Source organism: Lissotriton helveticus, chromosome 7 (genome assembly GCF_964261635.1).
Source record: "Lissotriton helveticus chromosome 7, aLisHel1.1, whole genome shotgun sequence".
In the NCBI taxonomy this organism is placed as follows: domain Eukaryota; kingdom Metazoa; phylum Chordata; class Amphibia; order Caudata; family Salamandridae; genus Lissotriton; species Lissotriton helveticus.
Genome location: NC_136068.1, coordinates 1,886,833,941 through 1,886,852,882, shown reverse-complemented (window position 1 = coordinate 1,886,852,882; position 18,942 = coordinate 1,886,833,941).

The following is an 18,942-nucleotide window of genomic DNA, read 5'->3' as shown; positions in this document are numbered from 1 at the left end:
CCTTTCCAGTAAAGAATTGGCTTGGTAGTTTGGTCTGCCTTGTTCCCATGATGCACTGGGCCAGGGACAGACTAATTTGCATGTAGCCAGGTTCTGAACTGGGATGGTGCAGTGAGCTAAAAAACGATGATGGATCAAGCCCTGATCTTTTGACTGGGTATGAGTGTTCTGTTTAACTCAGATGCTCTGTCCATCACCACCCCCTTTCTGAATCGTTTTGGCCACTATAGGAGTGTCAGGGTATGCTCAGATGTGAGTCCCTTGCTCACTGCACCATTAGGATTCAAGCAAGCCGGGCCGAAGACAGCTGCACTGCCAGAAACCGGTCCCCGGAAGCTTGTTTCCTTTCCAGTAAAGAATTGGCTTGGTAGTTTGGTCTGCCCTGTTCCCATGATGCACTGGGCCAGGGACAGATTAATTTGCATGTAGCCAGGTTCTGAACTGGGATGGTGCAGTGAGCTAAAAAACGGTGATGGATCAAGCCCTGATCTTTTGACTGGGTATGAGTGTTCTGTTTAACTCAGATGCTCTGTCCATCACCACCCCCTTTCTGAATCATTTTGGCCACTATAGGAGTGGCAGGGTATGCTCAGATGTGAGTCCCTTGCTCACTGCACCATTAGGATTCAAGCAAGCCGGGCCGAAGACAGCTGCAATGCCAGAAACCGGTCCCCGGAAGCTTGTTTTCTTTCCAGTAAAAAAATTGGCTTGGTAGTTTGGTCTGCCCTGTTCCCATGATGCACTGGGCCAGTGACAGACTAATTTGCATGTAGCCAGGTTCTGAACTGGGATGGTGCAGTGAGCTAAAAAACGGTGATGGATCAAGCCCTGATCTTTTGACTGGGTAGGAGTGTTCTGTTTAACTCAGATGCTCTGTCCATCACCACCCCCTTTCTGAATCGGGTAAAGAGTATGGCCCTTCTCATGTGTTGGACTGGGGACCTTTTGTAGAAATTGGATGGCTTGTAAATCTTGAGTCAAGCCCTCTGCCTCCGCTTTAAGTGGTGTTTCAAAATGTACATTCTGGTCTCCTAAAACTGTCAGATTGGTTGATGTGCTTGAGGTGCGGCATCTGGTAATGATTTAATAAACTGACCACAAGAACCCAGATGGCGATAAGTTAGGATCCCTGAGAGCGTCGTAGTGGCGGTAAATGTAATTGCAAATTCCATGCTTTCGCAATCTTGTCACGTTCTGTGCGACCTCTAAAATTATTTTTTTAAATAATGGCAATACCTCCCCCTTTTTTATTTCCTATCATGCCTTATTATGTGATAACCTGGTGTTAACCCTTGAATTACATCAGGTTCTGAATCCTTGTGGAGCCATGTTTCAGTTAGAAACCGCACTTCCGGTTGTTCATCTCTTAATAGGATGTCGATTTCCCCCCATATGTTTTGGGAAGGATCTACAGTTGAGGAGTAACATATTTTGATCCCTCTGCCCTTCTATTCTATGGCTTGTGTTGGAGTAATATTTGCTGGATTGAATGAGTAGTGAGGGCAAGAATAGGGGGCAAGATGGCGGACACGACTGTGTCCGGCTGAGACGGGCGGCGTAGCTCTCTCCCTTTTACCTCCCTCTCCTACTGTATGTGGCAGCTTTCAAGACTAGAGGGATTTCATCGCGCTGCTATTGTGTTACCGCAGCTGGCACCATACCTGTGAATTCCGGGGTATGCTCTTCGACCTTCCTCTGCATTGGTGGCTGCATTCTCGGCTGGGGCTGGGTAGAGGACGGCGTCTCTTCTAGTATTCTGGCGGAGCCTCTGCGCGATACATTCTCGGATCAGTGCAGTATTTGGATGGTCCATTATCCTCGTTCTCCACACTTTCCCCGCAGCCCCCGTGTGTGTATCGACCGCTCTCCTCATTGCGGGCTGTTTTGTCAGGCTACCGGCAATATCAGGCAAGGATCATGAGGTTAAGCACTAAGGCGCCCAAGAACCCGGGTTGTGGCTCGACAAGGGGGCCAAGGACACGGGCTACTTCTGCTGCTGCTAGGACCACGGCGGCTGCCAGTGCGAGTGCACCCTCTTCAGTTTTCTGCGGTACACGAACTCGCTCCTGCTCTAAGATCTGCAGAGAGCAGAGATGGCAGGGTTGCTGCGATTGCTGCGATTGCTCCGGTCGTTTCAGAGCTCTCGGAGATGACGTTACCTGCTCAACCTGACGATGGAACTGTGGAAGCCGGTGGGGTCAAGGGGAAAATCCCGGGCATGTTTAAAAAAAAGGTACAGAAACCAAAAAATGAAGTAACTACTGAGAGCAATAATAGCACTACTGATGGTATTCTTGTGAACTCTATAGCAGATAAAACTAAATTACCGGCAGCAATAAGATCTTCAACTGATTCCCCTCCAGTCAGTATTAAGAGTGGTAAAGCAATGTCGACGCCAAGCCACATTCTTCAGCCTGGGGAGTCATGTCGTGATGCTGTTTTCAGTCAGGATGTAGCAATAGTAGGAGGTACCGGAGGTTGCTCTGGAGAGGATCTAACCACTGAGGGTAGAACGGTGTCTGTTACTAATCTTCAGGTAGGGCCTCTGTCATCATTAGCAAGCTGTGTGGAAAATAATATTGTAAATCATCATAATATTGGTCAAAATTTTGGTCCTATGACTGAAGGAATGATGGAGGTAGACTCTGGTGATTCTGCTGGCCAATTTTACTCAATGTCTGATTTATCAAATACATCCGATGTCGACAGTACAGTGGGGGATTGGCCAGACGACAAAAGCTTAACTAGCTCTGGACTTTTGGAGGATGAAGACAGTAGCTTATCGATCATTGGTGGGGAAGTACTGTGCGTAAAGTTAGAGAGGATGGAGTACCAATCTGCACCCCCCCATGAGTGAAGCATCTCCGACCTTAGGCCCTTTCTCTATTGAGCCAGACTCTGCTACTCTGGCTAGAGGGAACCTTGGCGGTGAGCCCTTTATATGCAGTGAGGAGCGTGAAGGCACCGAGATTACTTTACCCACCATCTACCACGCAGTGATGCTTCATCTTGAAGAGTCTAGAGAAGAAGCCTGTAAGGATTGCAGGTTGGTTCCACAGGAGCGTCAGGAATCCGAAGAATATTCCACAGCCTTCCCCTATGGCCTTCCGTCTCTATCAAGCACTAGAGTACAGGAGACACGCCAGGGGAAAACAGGGAGACAAAACAAGGAAAGGTTGGGGGGAACAAAGATGGTCGATGGTGATCTCCAGTAGTGGATGCGTGGTGATTCAATGAAGGGAACCGGATAACAGGTAGGCTGTAATAAAAAGGTGAGTAAACACTCTAGCTATAACACCTTAACTGGAATACTCTAACATATATGTACAGGAAACCTATCACATACCCCAGGTTCTTAATGTGTCGCTGATTTAAACATATGGAGTCTTAAATAAGGATCATCGTTTTGGATCTGTGATAGGGATGACACAATAGATAGATGAGCAATTGCAGACTAGAAACTGTTAATAACAATATGGTTTAGACTGTCCTCTTCTTACTTTAACTGGCGTGTAACAGGCCTTGAAGAAACATTCACTTAATGTATGAAAAGAACCTTCAGCCCACTTCTTCTGCTGATGTTTATAACCATCTATGAAGAAACCAAAACGGAATATATATACCATGTATATGGGAGCCAATTGAGATAAAAGGATTAGTAGCGCATAGGCGCTCTTACCGTGATTCTCTGTAGTGTAGAATAGATGCACCCACCCTGATCCACGCAAGTATACCACCAAATGCCAGGGAGGGGTAATCCAGTAATCAAGGTAAGTGAAATGAGGAAAACTGGTGACAGGGGAATATTAAGGAAAGAGGTAGGGTACAGGAATAACAAGCCACTAACTAACTATCTAAACGGGAACACAGGAGGGAAAAAAGGACATTAGCAACACCGGACAGCGGAGCACTAGCCCGGCTGTCGGATGCAGCACCTCTAACAGGGAGAAATGAAAGGATGAGTCCCACCGGATGGCGGAGCAAAACCCAGCCGCCGGGCGAGACTCAAGGGCCAGGGGAGAAGGAAAGGTTCACGCCGAGTAACGTGAACAAACCGCCTTAACGGGGAGCAAGGCTGAGCCCAGCCGGATGGCGGAGTAAAACCCGGCCACCGGGCGAGACTCAAGAGCAAAAGGGAAAATAGGCGCCCTAGACTGAACGCCCAATGGCAGCGAATAGCTGCGGTTTTAGAATGCGTAGAAACGAAGCCCGCACTGGAGCGCGGGGGCCGAATACGCTCAACACGGAACAAACAGGAAGATCCTCAGGGAAATACGGAAGTCAGGCAACAGGATACTGACGGAAGCGGAAACAAAGGGAGCTTGACGCAAGAACGTGAAGCGTCGCTCCTTGTTTCCCGGTGCTTTAAATAGCACACTTCTTAAAGGGACAGTGTAGGGGAGTCCCGAGGCATGACAGTACACTCCCTCCACAATGCTCCCCTCCCGGTTTGGGCTTGTCAGGATATCTTTGATGAAACACTCTCAGCAATCGAGGAGCATGGATATTGGACGCGGGCTCCCACGTGCATTCTTCCATACCATAACCCTTCCAATGAACCAAGTATTGCAATGTGTTTCTTACTCTCCGGGAATCTAGGATGGCCTCAACCTCATACTCTTCCGAATCTTGCAGAGTTACAGGAGCAGGTCTTATAGGAACTTTAGTCCCAGGTTCAACCGGTTTGAGTAGTGACACATGGAAGACTGGATGGATCTTAAATGAGGGAGGAAGGATGAGTCTTATGGCAACAGGATTGATCACCTTCTCCACCCTGTAGGGACCTATGTATTTGGGGTTAAACTTGCGTGGACCCCCCAGAGTAGTGGAGAGCCAGACCTCATCTCCTGGTGTGTAAATGGGTTCCAATCTCCTGTATAGGTTTGCCCCTTCGGTGTATCTCACCTTTGCCATTTCAAGACTCTCTAATGCTCTCTTCTGTACTTCGTGTAGTCTTTCTACCCTGTCTGAAGCAGCAGGGGTTGGACAATTGGTAGGAACACCGGAGGGTAACAACCTGGGGTGATAACCATATGTGCAAAAGAAAGGAGAGGTTTTGATGGAGGAGTTTGTACTGTGGTTGTAAGAGATTTCAGCTAACCAGACTAACTCATCCCAATCATCCAGGGTTTGCAACATCTGATTCCTTATGTACTGTTCAAAACACTGGTTAACCCTCTCTGTTTGCCCGTCTGACTGTGGATGGTGACTGGAAGACAAACGGACATCTATTTGGAGTAGGGAACATAAACTCCTCCAGAATCTTGATACAAATTGTGCCCCTCTATCGGACACCAGAACAGAAGGAAAACCATGCAGTCGAACTATTTGTTGCATGAATATGGATGCCAGTTCTACTGCAGTAGGTAGGCCCTTTAAAGGCACAAAATGAGCCATCTTAGTGAATAGGTCTACTACCACTAACAATGTATTGTTCTTCAGCTTCACGAGCGGTAGTTCCACTATAAAATCAAGGGACACAGTATGCCAAGGACCAGAAGGAGAGGGTAATGGCATGAGAAGACCCACAGGATTGAGACGTGACACCTTGGTTTGAGCACATACAAAACATGTCTTCACGAATTGTTCAATGTCTCTCAGCATAGTAGGCCACCAAAAACGGTCACGCACTGTTTCTGTGGTTCTTTTAATCCCAGGATGACCTGCTACCGGATGAGAATGGTACCACTTCAGAACCTGTTCCTGTAACTCCTTTGACGGTAACACCACTCCCCCTTGTACCCGTACAAGTCCTCTTCTCAGAGACATTTCCTGTGCCCCTACCACTTGCATCATGTCTACCGAGGCTTGACTAGTTCTGACCAGTGTTAGGAATTCATCCTCGTTCTGTATGGTTCCTATGATATTAGCTCTGGGAATGATATTGGTCTGCTCAATGGGGTCTGAAGGGATATCAAAACCCAATCTTGACAGGGCATCCGCCTTGCCGTTTTTTCTCGCAGGTCTGTATTGGACAGTGAAGTCGAATTCACTAAAATATTGTGACCAACGTAACTGTCTCATGGATAGTGCCTTGGCTGATTTGAGGTATTGGAGGTTTCGATGGTCTGTATATACTACAGCAGGATATCTAGCCCCCAAGAGATACTGCCTCCACTCCTCAAATGCTTTCTTGATGGCTAAAAGTTCTTTGTCCCCTACGGCATAGTTGTATTCAGCAGGGGTGAACTTATGCGAGTAGTAGGCAACTGGATGGCACTCGCCAGTCACTGCATCCGCTTGGGACAGCACACCTCCCACAGCCACTTGAGAAGCGTCCACTTCCACTAGAAAGGGCAATGCAGGATCTGGATAACGCAAGACAGGAGCACTAGTGAACGCCTTCTTCAGGAGTCTAAAGGAAAGATCTGCCTCACCAGACCATACAAAGGGAACACCTTTCTTTAATAGAGCTGTAACAGGTGATACCAAGGCAGAGAAATCACGGATGAACCGTCGATAAAAGTTGGCTAGACCCAAAAAGCTCTGGATCTCTTTTACTGAACGAGGAGCAGGCCATGCTAAAACAGCCTCTACCTTGGAGGTATCCATACTAAGACCTCTAGGGGATACAACATATCCCAAAAAGGGTATTTTCCTGGTGTGAAAAGTACACTTTTCTAGCTTACAATACAGATGATTGTCAAACAACCGTTCTAATACATTGCGTACATGTTGTTGGTGTTCAGTCAAGGTACAAGAAAAAATTAACAAGTCATCTATGTAGGCAATCACATAGATCTCAAGCATGTCTTTTAATACTTCATTAATGAAGAATTGAAACGCCGCAGGGGCATTGCATAGCCCAAAGGGCATTACAAGATACTCAAAGAGACCGTATTTGGTGCAAAAGTCAGTCTTCCATTCGTCTCCCTCCTTGACCCGCACCAGATGGTAAGCCCCACGTAAGTCTAACTTAGTGAAATATTGGGCATTGCGTATCTTGTCAAGGAGAGAGGCGATGAGAGGTAGGGGGTAACGGTTCTTTATTGTGACATCATTTAACTTCCGATAATCAATGCAGCATCGCAGACCCCCTTCCCGTTTTGGAATAAAAAATGAAGAAGAAGAGGCCGGGGACCGAGATTGTCGGATAAACCCTTTTTTAAGCATAGAATCCAGATAGTCCCTTAAGTAAACATTCTCCTTTTCCGTAAGGGCGTAGACTCTGCTGCAAGGAATCCTAGCTCCTGCCTCGAGATCAATACGGCAGTCATATACTCTGTGTGGGGGAAGAACCTCCGCTTCCTTAGCATCAAAGACTGCCTGTAGGTCTTGGTAACAGGGCGGTAAGGCAGGACTGGACTTACTACTGTCGCTGTCTATACGTAAGTCTTCTGCAGCTGCCCCCACTACGGGTGGAGGAACGACAGAAGGAAATGTCACTGTAGAGGTTTCCCAATTGATAATAGGGTTTTGAGACCTCAACCACGGGATACCCAGCAACACCGGAAATTGTGGTGAACAGATTAAATCGAACATCACTTCTTCGTGGTGATCAGGATCTATAGTCATGTGAATTGGAGTGGTACGTTGGGTTACGGGGCCAGAAATAGGAGAAATGCCATCTATAGTAGTGACGGTACTGGCTATCTCCTTCTTTGTATAGGTTATCATATTCTCTTTTGCCCACTCTTGGTCCATGTAGTTTCCTGAGGATATATGACGTTACCACGCGTTCTTTTACCACGCAGACCATTACCACGCATTTTTTACAACGCAGGACCCTTTACCACGCATACCATTACAACGCTGGTATTTACAACGCAGGTACTATTACAACGCATACCATTACAACGTAAGTATAGGTAAGTAAATAATATGGTAAAATAATGTAATTATTAATAATATTTTTTTTAATTAATAAATTATTATTTTAATATTTAATATTTTAATTATTTATATTAATATTTATTTATTAATTTTTAAATATATATGTTAAAAATACCCCTGTACCCCAAAACCCAAACCCAGCCCTAAAACCTAAAAATACCCCTGAACCCCAAAACCCAAACCCAGCCCTGAACCCTAAAAATACCCCTGTACCCCAACACCCAAACCCAACCCTGAAACCTAAAAATACCCCTGTACCCCAAATCCCAAACCCAGCCCTGAACCCTAAAAATACCCCTGTACTCCAAAAACTGAAAACTGACCCTGAACCCTAAAAATACCCCTGTACCCCAAAAACTGAAAACTGACCCTGAACCCTAAAAATACCCCTGTACCCAAAAACTGAAAACTGACCCTGAACCCTAAAAATACCCCTGTACCCCAAAAACTGAAAACTGACCCTGAACCCTAAAAATACCCCTTTACCCAAAACTGAAAACTGACCCTGAACCCTAAAAATACCCCTTTACCCAAAAACTGAAAACTGACCCTGAACCCTAAAAATACCCCTTTACCCAAAAACTGAAAACTGACCCTGAACCCTAAAAATACCCATTTACCCAAAACCCAAACCTAAAATATTTTAAATAAAATTATATACTTACCAATACTTACGTTGTAATGGTATGCGTTGTAAAGGTATCTGCGTTGTAAATACCAGCGTTGTAATGGTATGCGTGGTAAAGGGTCCTGCGTTGTAAAAGTTGCGTGGTAAAGGTAGGTCGTGGTAAAAGTTGCGTGGTAAAGGTTGTATACCGTTTCCTGACGCCCCAGAATCAATCATTACCAATACGTGTAAACCAAGTGCACCTTGAGTCAGATGTGCCGAGATGTATAAATGATTCGTAGGAGTGGTGCTAAGGTCAGAGGAAGAGACTGTAAGACCAGATCTACCTGGGTTCCTCGTCTCACAAGAACCCAGGCTTACTAGTTTCCCGAAAACTTGGATTGTGTGGGCTTGGGCTTTACCGGGCATTCTCGCAAAATATGACCTGCTTTACCACAATAGAGGCAAAGCCTAAGAGTTCTTCTCCTCTGTCTTTCTTCTGGAGTCAAAGGACCTCTAACTATACCTATCTGCATAGGTTCACTGTCTTCACTGGCTTTCTCAGGAGCGCTCTTTTTCTCCTTTGTGACAGCGTATCGGTACTCATGCTTCCCTCTCTCTTTCTTTCTTTCTTAGAAGCGATGATCAATCTTTACTACCAAATCAATCAATGCCGGACAGGAGGTGGGAAGGTCGACTATTTGAGATAGAGCGTCCTTCAATTCATCCCGCAAACCCCTGTAAAAGATAGTACTCTGTTTTACTTCAGGCCATTCGGATTCAACCACTAAGCTGCAAAATTTAGTTATATAAGACACTAAATCTTGGGTACCTTGTTTAAGGTCTAGTAACTCAGTATCAGCTGAATGAGTATACATATGTCTGTCAAATAGTTTGCGGAATTCTCGCCGAAAAGACGGGTAACTATGTAATAAAGGGTCATCCCTGTCTACTAATAGAATGGCCCAATCAGCCGCTGACCCGCTGAGGTATGAGATTACAAAAGCTACCTTGGCCTGGTCTGAGGGAAAACAGGCGGCTTTACATGAAAAATGTAATTGACATTGGCTAAGGAAAGCAGCGCATCGTGCTGCGTCTCCTGCAAACCTCTCAGGGGGTGCCAGCAGAATAATAGGGGGAGTGGTTACTTGTACTACTGGCGTTCCCCCACCTGTAGCCCCCGAAGGTTGGTGCCTCTGAATAGTGTCTACCCTTGCCATTAGAGTTTGTGTCTCTACCTGCAGACTACCTAACATACCCGCTAAATCTGCCAAAGTTACTGCTTCGAGATCCATGACGCTCGGGCAGAACGTACCACGTGGGCTTCACGTTCTGTAAGGATTGCAGGTTGGTTCCACAGGAGCGTCAGGAATCCGAAGAATATTCCACAGCCTTGAGGTTCCGTGACGATTTAACCCGTGTTTGTAACATAGTCGCAAATACATAATTTTGGTATCAATGAACCGCAAATGATCCATTTAGTATATCCTGGTGTTTTCGCTATGCTACGAGCAAGAGCACTCCTGTTACAAACACATTTCTGTTCTACCCGTGGCATCCATCTTAGAACAAGGAAGCCATTTTGTATTCCTTGCCCTCACATAGTCAATGGACACGCAATGACCTCTTTTTCATTTAAGGACACGTAGGCTTTAGCCGGCAATTCACCTTGCTAGTGACACGTGCACCTTAGGCCAGCAACGCTGTGGCAGCATGACTCGGCAAGAGCTGCCTCCCCAGCCTGAGGCCAGTCCTGCTATACTGGTTCTCGTGTTCGTTGGTCTGATCATGATTAGGCGGCCGAAGCTGGTAGCCGTGCCCATTTACGACCCACAAACATCTCTTATCCTACTTTTCTATCTTCTGCACCTGGCTCTGCTCCTTTCCTTCTGGGCCTTTATTAGGGGGAGGTAACGAAATTTACGATGAGGCGGTCCGGGTCTTGAATGAGAAGTTGACATGGGATTATGATGGAATAGTGGGAACCCCTCGTTCGTAATGTTTTGACATCAGATATTGATGACGATTCCTGTGCAACGCCAAATATTTATTGTTTAAGATACAAAGGTTTTGGAATGTGCTAACATGTAAAGAAATTTGCCTGAAGCCCAATATTCAGTATATAAGGAACAACCCTCTTTGTACAAATTGAACAGGCTCCTAGATACTGCCCATGTGTAGTTTCTGTGACTTCTGTGTCCCTGCAGTAATAAACCTTTGGTCTTTGACGCCACCATCGAGAAGCCCGTGTTTCTGTTTGTTTGTGCACCGAGACAGGTTGAACTCTGGGGTCTTCGGGTGTTGTCCCTGACACCTCTGGACGGAACCAAAAAGTCCAGAACTCCAATTGGCGCCCAACGTGGGGCGACGTCATTCGGTACCGGTCCAAAAGCCTGAAGAGTTCGAGAAGCTTCGTGTGAAGATTTCAGAGGGAGGCGCCCCACTTCATCGATCCCGGCATATCGCAAAAGTGGCCCGACGTTCTCTTCCACGAGGGTTCCCGTTCAGACGGCTGCAGTGGTTCGTTGCCTTGACCGTCGCCCTGTCTTGGACCCGAGGTGCAGTCCTTAGTACGGCGAGACGTGACGGGTTTCTCCTTGGTGACGTCTTCAGTGCCTCAGTTAAGTATTAAGTGGTTGATAGTTGGTTACTTCGTAAGGGTTGTTTCTGTTTTGCTAATCCTTTTAGTTCTTGGTTTGGTTCGGTTTTATAAGATTGTCGCTGGTTATTCTGGTTACGATAATCATTCAGTTCAGTTCGGGTATCGATACGTTTGTCTGTTCTGGTAGGCCTAAGTTCTTGGTTCAAGTGCGCACCTTTCTTTTAATTTGTGTTTCGTCTGTTTTGTGTTCCGGGTTATAAAATGGTAAGTCGGAAAAATTGTATGTTGTCTTGTTTTAGTTGCAACAGTGATTCCCAGTTGGAGGACTCGTGTTTGGTTCCTCCGATTGGAACTCCCCTTTATGATCTATATTGCAAATTTGGTGTGGGCCCTATCTCTTATAACGAGGTATGGATCCACTACACAGAGAAAGATGGTGTCCTTAGTTGGCCACTACATGGTAGTTTCGAACCTCAAGTTCTTGATAATTTAGAAACGAAATTGTTCAAGAAGAAAGCCCGGCCGGCAATGTTTGATTCTTTCCGTTATTGGCGAAAAGAATCTAAACAGAGAGAAATTAAAAAGTTGAAAAAAGAACAGAAAGAACAAGAGTTGACTTTAGAACAGTCTGCTAAGCAGCTGCAACTCAATGAGTCTGAGAAAGCGATGGAGGTGGCCAATAGAGAGCATAATTTGGCGATAGATAAATGCTATCCTGCTTTGCCATCAAGTACAGCTAAGATAGTAGAGGACCCTGAAAAGGATCCCCTGTTATCTTACTTGTTACGATCACCCCCACCGTATGCACAGGGTGCTACGGCTCCACCTATACCGAATGTTCAAGTACCGGTTGCTGGACAACCTGGTGTTGCTGCTCCTCTGAATCAAGTTCCTGTACCTTCTGTGGTCAATATTAATGTTCCTTCGGCACCCCCTCTTTCAGGGTTGCCGGCTTCTTTACCTATACCTGTATCGCTCACACCTGCTAGTTCACAAGCTGTTTCGCCCGCTACTCCTACTGTTTCTAATCTATCTGTCCCAACTGCTACTCTATTTACTGCTTCTGCTAATATTATGACCCCACTTTCTGTTCGTCGAAGAATCACTGATTCTGTCTCTAACATTCTATCTCCCTTCTATAAAACTCTGATTAAGACTCCTACCTCTGACTCTGTGCAGAGACGTAGTCAGCTTCCCAGTACTGAAGAAAGAGGGATATTAGATTCCACTGCCCTTAGATGGATTTCGAAAGTTGGAAGATATAATGTACAAGATGTATTAGATACATTTATGCAATGGAACGAACCGACACAACGATATGTGTTTGATGAAATGTGCTTCCTTCTACGTGAGGAATTGGAAGAGGATGACCCTGAATCAAATCTAGAAGAATTAATTAATGTTCAGAAAGAGTTTGCTGCAGGTATGATAGTTGGACAAAATATAAAAGAAGCGATGGAACTGGTTTTAAGTTATAGGAATGACCCATCCCTTCGTTCTCCGAGGGAGTCAGAGAAACGTAGTACGAAACAAAATCGTCAATATCCAATGAGAGAGGTTCCACCAATTTGGCGTGAAGCTGTGCAAGCTAATGTAAACCTTGGTATTGCAGCCGCTCCGGCCCAATTCCAGAGAGTATGGATACATATTCCATGGAAGCGAGCTGAAGTATTAGCAGTGAAACAGGCCTTACCAGATCCGCGTAAAAATCCTGCAGGGTATTACAAAGAGTTGGCTCAGACAGTTGACGCTTGTGTATTAAATCTAGCTGACATAGATCTGCTATTTGGTAATGTAGTACCGCAACCAATTTGGGCTAAAATTCGTAGAGAGAATCATCCAGTTGCCCTAGGTGGTGATTGGGCAGCTATAATTGCAGCGGATGGTCAACAAATAGGTGGTTCTAAACCTGAACCCTTAATTGCTAATTTGCCCGGTAGAATAATCGACTTAATGAAGACCCTAATGCCAGCATTACGCGTTAACTGGGACAAATTGTCCGCGTGCAAACAGAAGAAAGACGAAAGCGTCTCCGACTTTTTCACAAGATTCGAGGAGACTTTTGTGGATCATAGTGGTCAGATATGAGCACAGAAGGAGGCCAGAGATTATTTGTTGATAAATTTGTGCACAATCTGTTGCCAGAACTTAGTGGTAAATTAAAAAATTCTGAAAGTGCGTGGGCTGTCTCTACGACTGCGCAAATACTTGCTACTGCCCAGTACTATGAAAATAGGGACAAAGAGGAGAAAGAAAAATCAGATAAAAAGACGAAAGAGTTAAAAACTAAAGTTCTTTTACAGCAAGCATATCCGCCTCGCACCAATCAGACCAATACACAGCAAGGGTCATATCAAAGAACGGAGTATAATTCTCAGAGGCCACAGTACCAATGGAATCAGTGTGCTTATTGCAAAAGGGAAGGCCATTATAAGACTGAGTGTCCGGTACGGGCACAAAATAATGCTGCGGCAGCTCAGAGAGGTCGTGGTGGTTATATGCAGAATTCTAGAGGTCGAGGAAGAGGTGCTATGCCTCCACAGACAAGTGATCGCCCTTCTAATTATTTTGACCAACGAAATGGACAATCTGCCCAACAGAATAGGTCTCAACAGTATCATGTTGAAGATTACTACGAAGCTAGTGAGGAAGGTCAGCCAAGGGAGTACTAGGACAGCCATGGACAAAGAGAGGGAGTAGTATCAGTTCCAGTAGATCAGAGTGGGCCTTATGTCGCAGTAGCAACATCAGGTATAGTCGAACCGTTTCTGTTGGATACTGGTGCAGCAAAAAGTTCTATCATACATGCGAAACTCCCTGGCGCACCTTTGTCTGGCTCAACAAACGTTTCAGTAGGTTTTTCAGGCGCCCCTGTTCACAACCCTGTTTCTGGTCCTTTGTCTATTTCTGTTGGACCCCGACAATTGAAAGCACCCCTGATTTTGATGACAGGTTGTAATGAAAATCTGCTTGGTTTAGACTTGTTAAAACGCCTATATGCGACATTGTACTGTTCTCCAGAAGGAGTACAGCTTACGTTGGGTAAAAGAATAATTTCTCCGATGTACTTGTCGATGGATGCGCTCCCACCAGAGCTGCGTTCTCTCCCTGATACTCTTTGGGCAACTGGTCCTAATGATGTAGGTCTTTTAGAAATTCCACCATATGTAGTAACTTTGAAATCGAATGTAAAATTTCCACGAATTCCACAATACAGAATATCTAGTGAAGGTGAGCGTGCGCTCCTACTGATAGTACAAGATCTGATCAAGAAAGGCGTTATAGAAGAAACTAGAGGTAATGTCTGCAATAGTCCTGTACTGCCCATTCTGAAACGAACTGACCCAACAAAACCTCCAGTATATAGATTTGTAATTGATCTTAGAGAGGTTAATAAAATTGTGATTCCACAGTTTCCTGTGGTTCCAGACATTACTGCATTGTTAACGTTAATTCCTGCTACAGCAGCATGGTTTTCAGTTATCGACTTGAAAAATGCCTTTTTCAGCATTCCGATAGCCGAGGAAAGCAGAGATATCTTCGGTTTCTCTCTAGGAGGACGAAGCTTCAGGTTTAAACGCGCTCCACAAGGTTATTGTGAAAGCCCATCCATTTACAGTCAAGCATTAAAAAGCCAGTTAGACTCATTTGTACTTCCTCCTGGTTCTGCTTTAATACAATATGTCGATGATCTTCTAGTGGCTGCCGATGACAAGGAAACTTGCAAAACAGCTACAATTTCCTTATTGCATCACTTATCAAATTTGAATCACAAGGTGTCACCTTCAAAAATGCAATACTGTTGCCAAGAAGTGACCTACCTAGGTCATCTCTTGTCAAAGGAGGGAAGGAAGTTGACCCCAGAGAGAATAAAAGCAATTACACAGATGAATGTTCCTAGCACGCAGAGAGAAGTACGTGCCTTTTTAGGTATTACCTCATATTGTAGGCAATGGATCCCAAATTTTTCTCTTTTGGCGAAACCGTTGGTAGCTTTGACTGGGAAAAATGTTCCGAGTCCAGTGCCATGGTCTGCCGAATGCCAGGAGAGTTTTTCTGAGTTACGAAATGCACTGTGTTCAGCTCCTGTATTGGGTACACCCGATTACAGTAAACCATTCACGCTCTATGTCCATGAGAGAGAAGGTTGCGCGTTGAGTGTTTTGACACAGAAATTTGGTGATAAACAACGCCCTTGTGCGTATCTTTCATCAACATTAGATCCGGTAGCTAGAGCGTTGCCTAGTTGCTTGAGAGCTACAGCCGCAGCTGCAGCCTCCATTCGACAATCTGCTGGTTTGGTAATGAACAACATGCTAGTAGTTATGGTTCCTCATGCTGTGGATACACTCATGAATCGAACCAAGACGCAGCACCTTACCAGTGCTAGATTATCAGGTTACGAACTGACATTGTTAGCGAGTCATATTCAGATCAAAAGATGCAATGTATTGAATCCAGCAACATTGTTGCCGACTAGCCAAGAGTCGAGTGATTCCGAACCACACGACTGTTGTTTTAAAACTGAGGAAGAAACAAAAGGACGAATTGATTTAAAAGACACTCCATTATCAGATCCAGATGGCACGTTGTATGTTGACGGGTCTTGCTTCAAATTGGAGAATGGTGATGTAACTGCTGCCTATGCAGTAACGACTTTGAGTACGATTGTGGAGACTGCGAGAGTGAGTCAGAATTCTGCCCAGGCTGCAGAATTGATCGCGCTGACAAGAGCGTGCGTTTTAGCTAAGGGAAAGAGAGTGAATGTGTTCACAGATAGTCAGTACGCATTCGGCGTGGCCCATAGTTTTGGCCGTTTGTGGAAAGAGAGAGGTTTCATTACGTCCCATGGGACTAAGATTCAACATGGTCAGCTAGTTAATGACTTGTTGGAATCTCTAACCTTGCCGACTGAAGTTGCGATTGTGAAATGCAGTGCTCATAAAGCAATCACGGATGATGTTGGTCGTGGGAATGCTTTTGCTGATGAGACTGCAAAACAGACAGCTAGAAATATGATGAGTAGAATGTATGTTGCAACGTCTGCAAGATGGATTTCTGAGTCTGGAATGTGTGAGGACACAGTGGAAAGCGTGAAAGAAATTCAGAAAGAGGCGACTGAGGAGGAAAAGCGTGCATGGAAAGAGAGCACGGGTAAATTGGACTCGAGTGGGTGTTGGATTGACTTGTCGGAACAACAGCGTTGGATGTTGCCTGATGCGTATGTGCTTGCAGTAGTAACGATGGCACATGGAGCAGCGCACATCAGTTCTAAAGGGATTTGTAAGATGTTGGCTCCAGTTTGGAAGAATGAGGGGATTAGTAAGTGTGCAGAAAGAGTGGTGAGAAATTGTATGGTATGCTTGATGCATAATCCTGGCAAGGGAATCCCCACACCTGCAGGTCACTTCGCTCCTCCTTCCTGCCCCTTTGAAGTGATCCAGCTAGACTTCATTCACATGGATCGTTGTAATAATCTGAAATACGTCCTGGTGGTAGTTTGTGCTTTCTCCAGATGGATCGAAGCATACCCACTGAAGGACAATACTGCTTTGTCCACTGCCAAGATCCTTCTTAAAGAATACTTCCCCAGATTCGGAATGCCACGGATTGTATGGTCAGATAACGGAAGTGAGTTCGTAGGGAAAGTTATGCAGAGTGTGTGTGCCGGCCTAGGGATTAGACAGAAGTTTCATAGTGCGAATCACCCCCAGTCCGCGGGTTTAGTTGAGGGTTACAATGGCACCCTTAAACTGAAACTTGCTAAGATACAAGCATCCACGGGTTTGCCCTGGCCAGATGCACTGCCTTTGGCTTTGTTATCAACAAGAGCAACTGTACATTCTAGAGTAGGGCTTAGTCCATATGAAATAATTTTTGGTCGTCCTGCAAATGTTTGGGGGGTACCTAGACCGAAAGAATTTAAGCAGCTGGAATACCCAATGTTAATTGATTATCTTTTCGACTTGACTGCTAAATTGAGCCTTATTCACCAACAGGTTTTCGATGCATTGCCAAAGCCACCGGAGAGTCCAGGTCATCAGCTGAAACCTGGGGATCAAGTAGTCATTAGAAATTTTGCAAGAACGAAAAATCTTCAGCCCAGATTCGTTGGCCCTTTCCAAGTCCTATTGGCGACGAGAACTGCTATTCGAGTGGCCGGAAGGAAGAACTGGATTCATACGACACATGTCAAACGTGTGCCTCTGCCACTTCCTTACGACAACTGGGTAAAGAAAGGAATCGGTGCCTCTGAAACAGAACAAGTCCCCAGGTTCATACCTTTCAGTGATGCAGAACTGATCACTGATACATCAAACTCTGACTCTCCTCCTGAAACTGCTCTTTTGAACCCTGAACACTTGCCATCTGCACCAAAAGAACATTTGTCATCTGCAAACGCGAACATTGCAGCGTCGGCTGAAAATATATTATTTCCAGATCAGACAGCTCCTGCAAAACTGAGATACAACTTGCGACCTCGCAATATGGACAAATAAAGCAGGAAACTGCCTATTTTCAGATTTGAATTTTCTATACATTGCCTTCAGCCAGGAAGTTTACTATTATTTTTGTTGTTTTAAAATTTTGCCTTGCCGTCTGGGTAGCCGTAGGGTCGTGGCTGTGTGCCTAGTTGAATCTGCGGGGGTCAGACACAAGGTCGACCTTTCTGTTAGTTCTGGGAACTCCCATGGCTGATAGAGGCATTTTCATCTACGTACACATCATCAGTGGTCACGAGCGGATTGTAGAAGATGGAGCTTCCTGAGCCGCAACGAAAGAATGTAATTTATGTGCGCAGAAATAGACTGTACAGAATACTTCACAGCAAATGCTTTCTAATGCAATGTGCAGTTACATTTTTAATTGTTTTAATAATGTTGGTGGGTGGAATCATCTTTGGTGTACATTTGATTTTTATGCCGGTAACTACAGTACCTCCCCTTGATCCTACTACTTCTACGGTTTCTTCTATGCATTCTTTTCACTCGTTTCCTGAACACGAACAAGCTCGACGCTCAGAATTTATTAACAATACATTTGTACAGCTCTTGCATCAACACCAACTGGTAGTTAATACTACAGACTGCTGGGTGTGTGGCTTGATACCTCACACTATGGATAAAGGCATTCCCTATCTAGTCTTGCCTTTTAGCTACAATGGATCATTTCAGGCCTTTCAGACCATTTTTTCATATGCCCTTGAGACCTATCCTCCGCGTCCACCACGGTCCACTAAATACAACTCAGCCAACAAAGCTTTAGTCCAGGGAATTATTGACATGATTAAAGACGTCAATAATACTCCATCTTACCCTAGAGATGAATTACGGGTGTATTTGAGTTGGAACTCTACCGAGTATCGCCTTAGTTTGGGAGAGAGCAAGCGTAAAAGCTCCACTTCAGTCTGGGTCGTGCCTCACCGAGGTCAGGTCTGTTTGCAAGGAAATGGGAGAAATCTGAAAGCTCAGCTAGGGAGGAGTGAGTGCGTTGAGACTTACGTATTTCCGTCTAACTCCTCCCCTGCCTTCCTTACTGCTAGGGGTACTTACTTCATCTGTCAAGACAGAGCGTATACATGGCTGCCTGCTGACTTCTCAGGTTCATGTTATATTGCTCGATTGTTACCTCCGACATACACTGCTTCCTCTGATTATCACAAGACCAGAGTAGCAAGGGGTGTCTTCAGCAAGGAAGATACCGCTGGTCAGGAAGCTGGAGACTTCTTCAAAGGTTTCCTTCCGTTTTGGGGGCCTATGGCCAATAGTAGAAATCTACGTCAACTAACACGGGTAGTTGAATCTACTATTACAGAAACTGCTGGTGCCCTTAGTAACTTAACAGCTGAGCTTCAGGCGGATCGTCTCATGACGTTGCAGAACCGTATGGTTCTAGACGT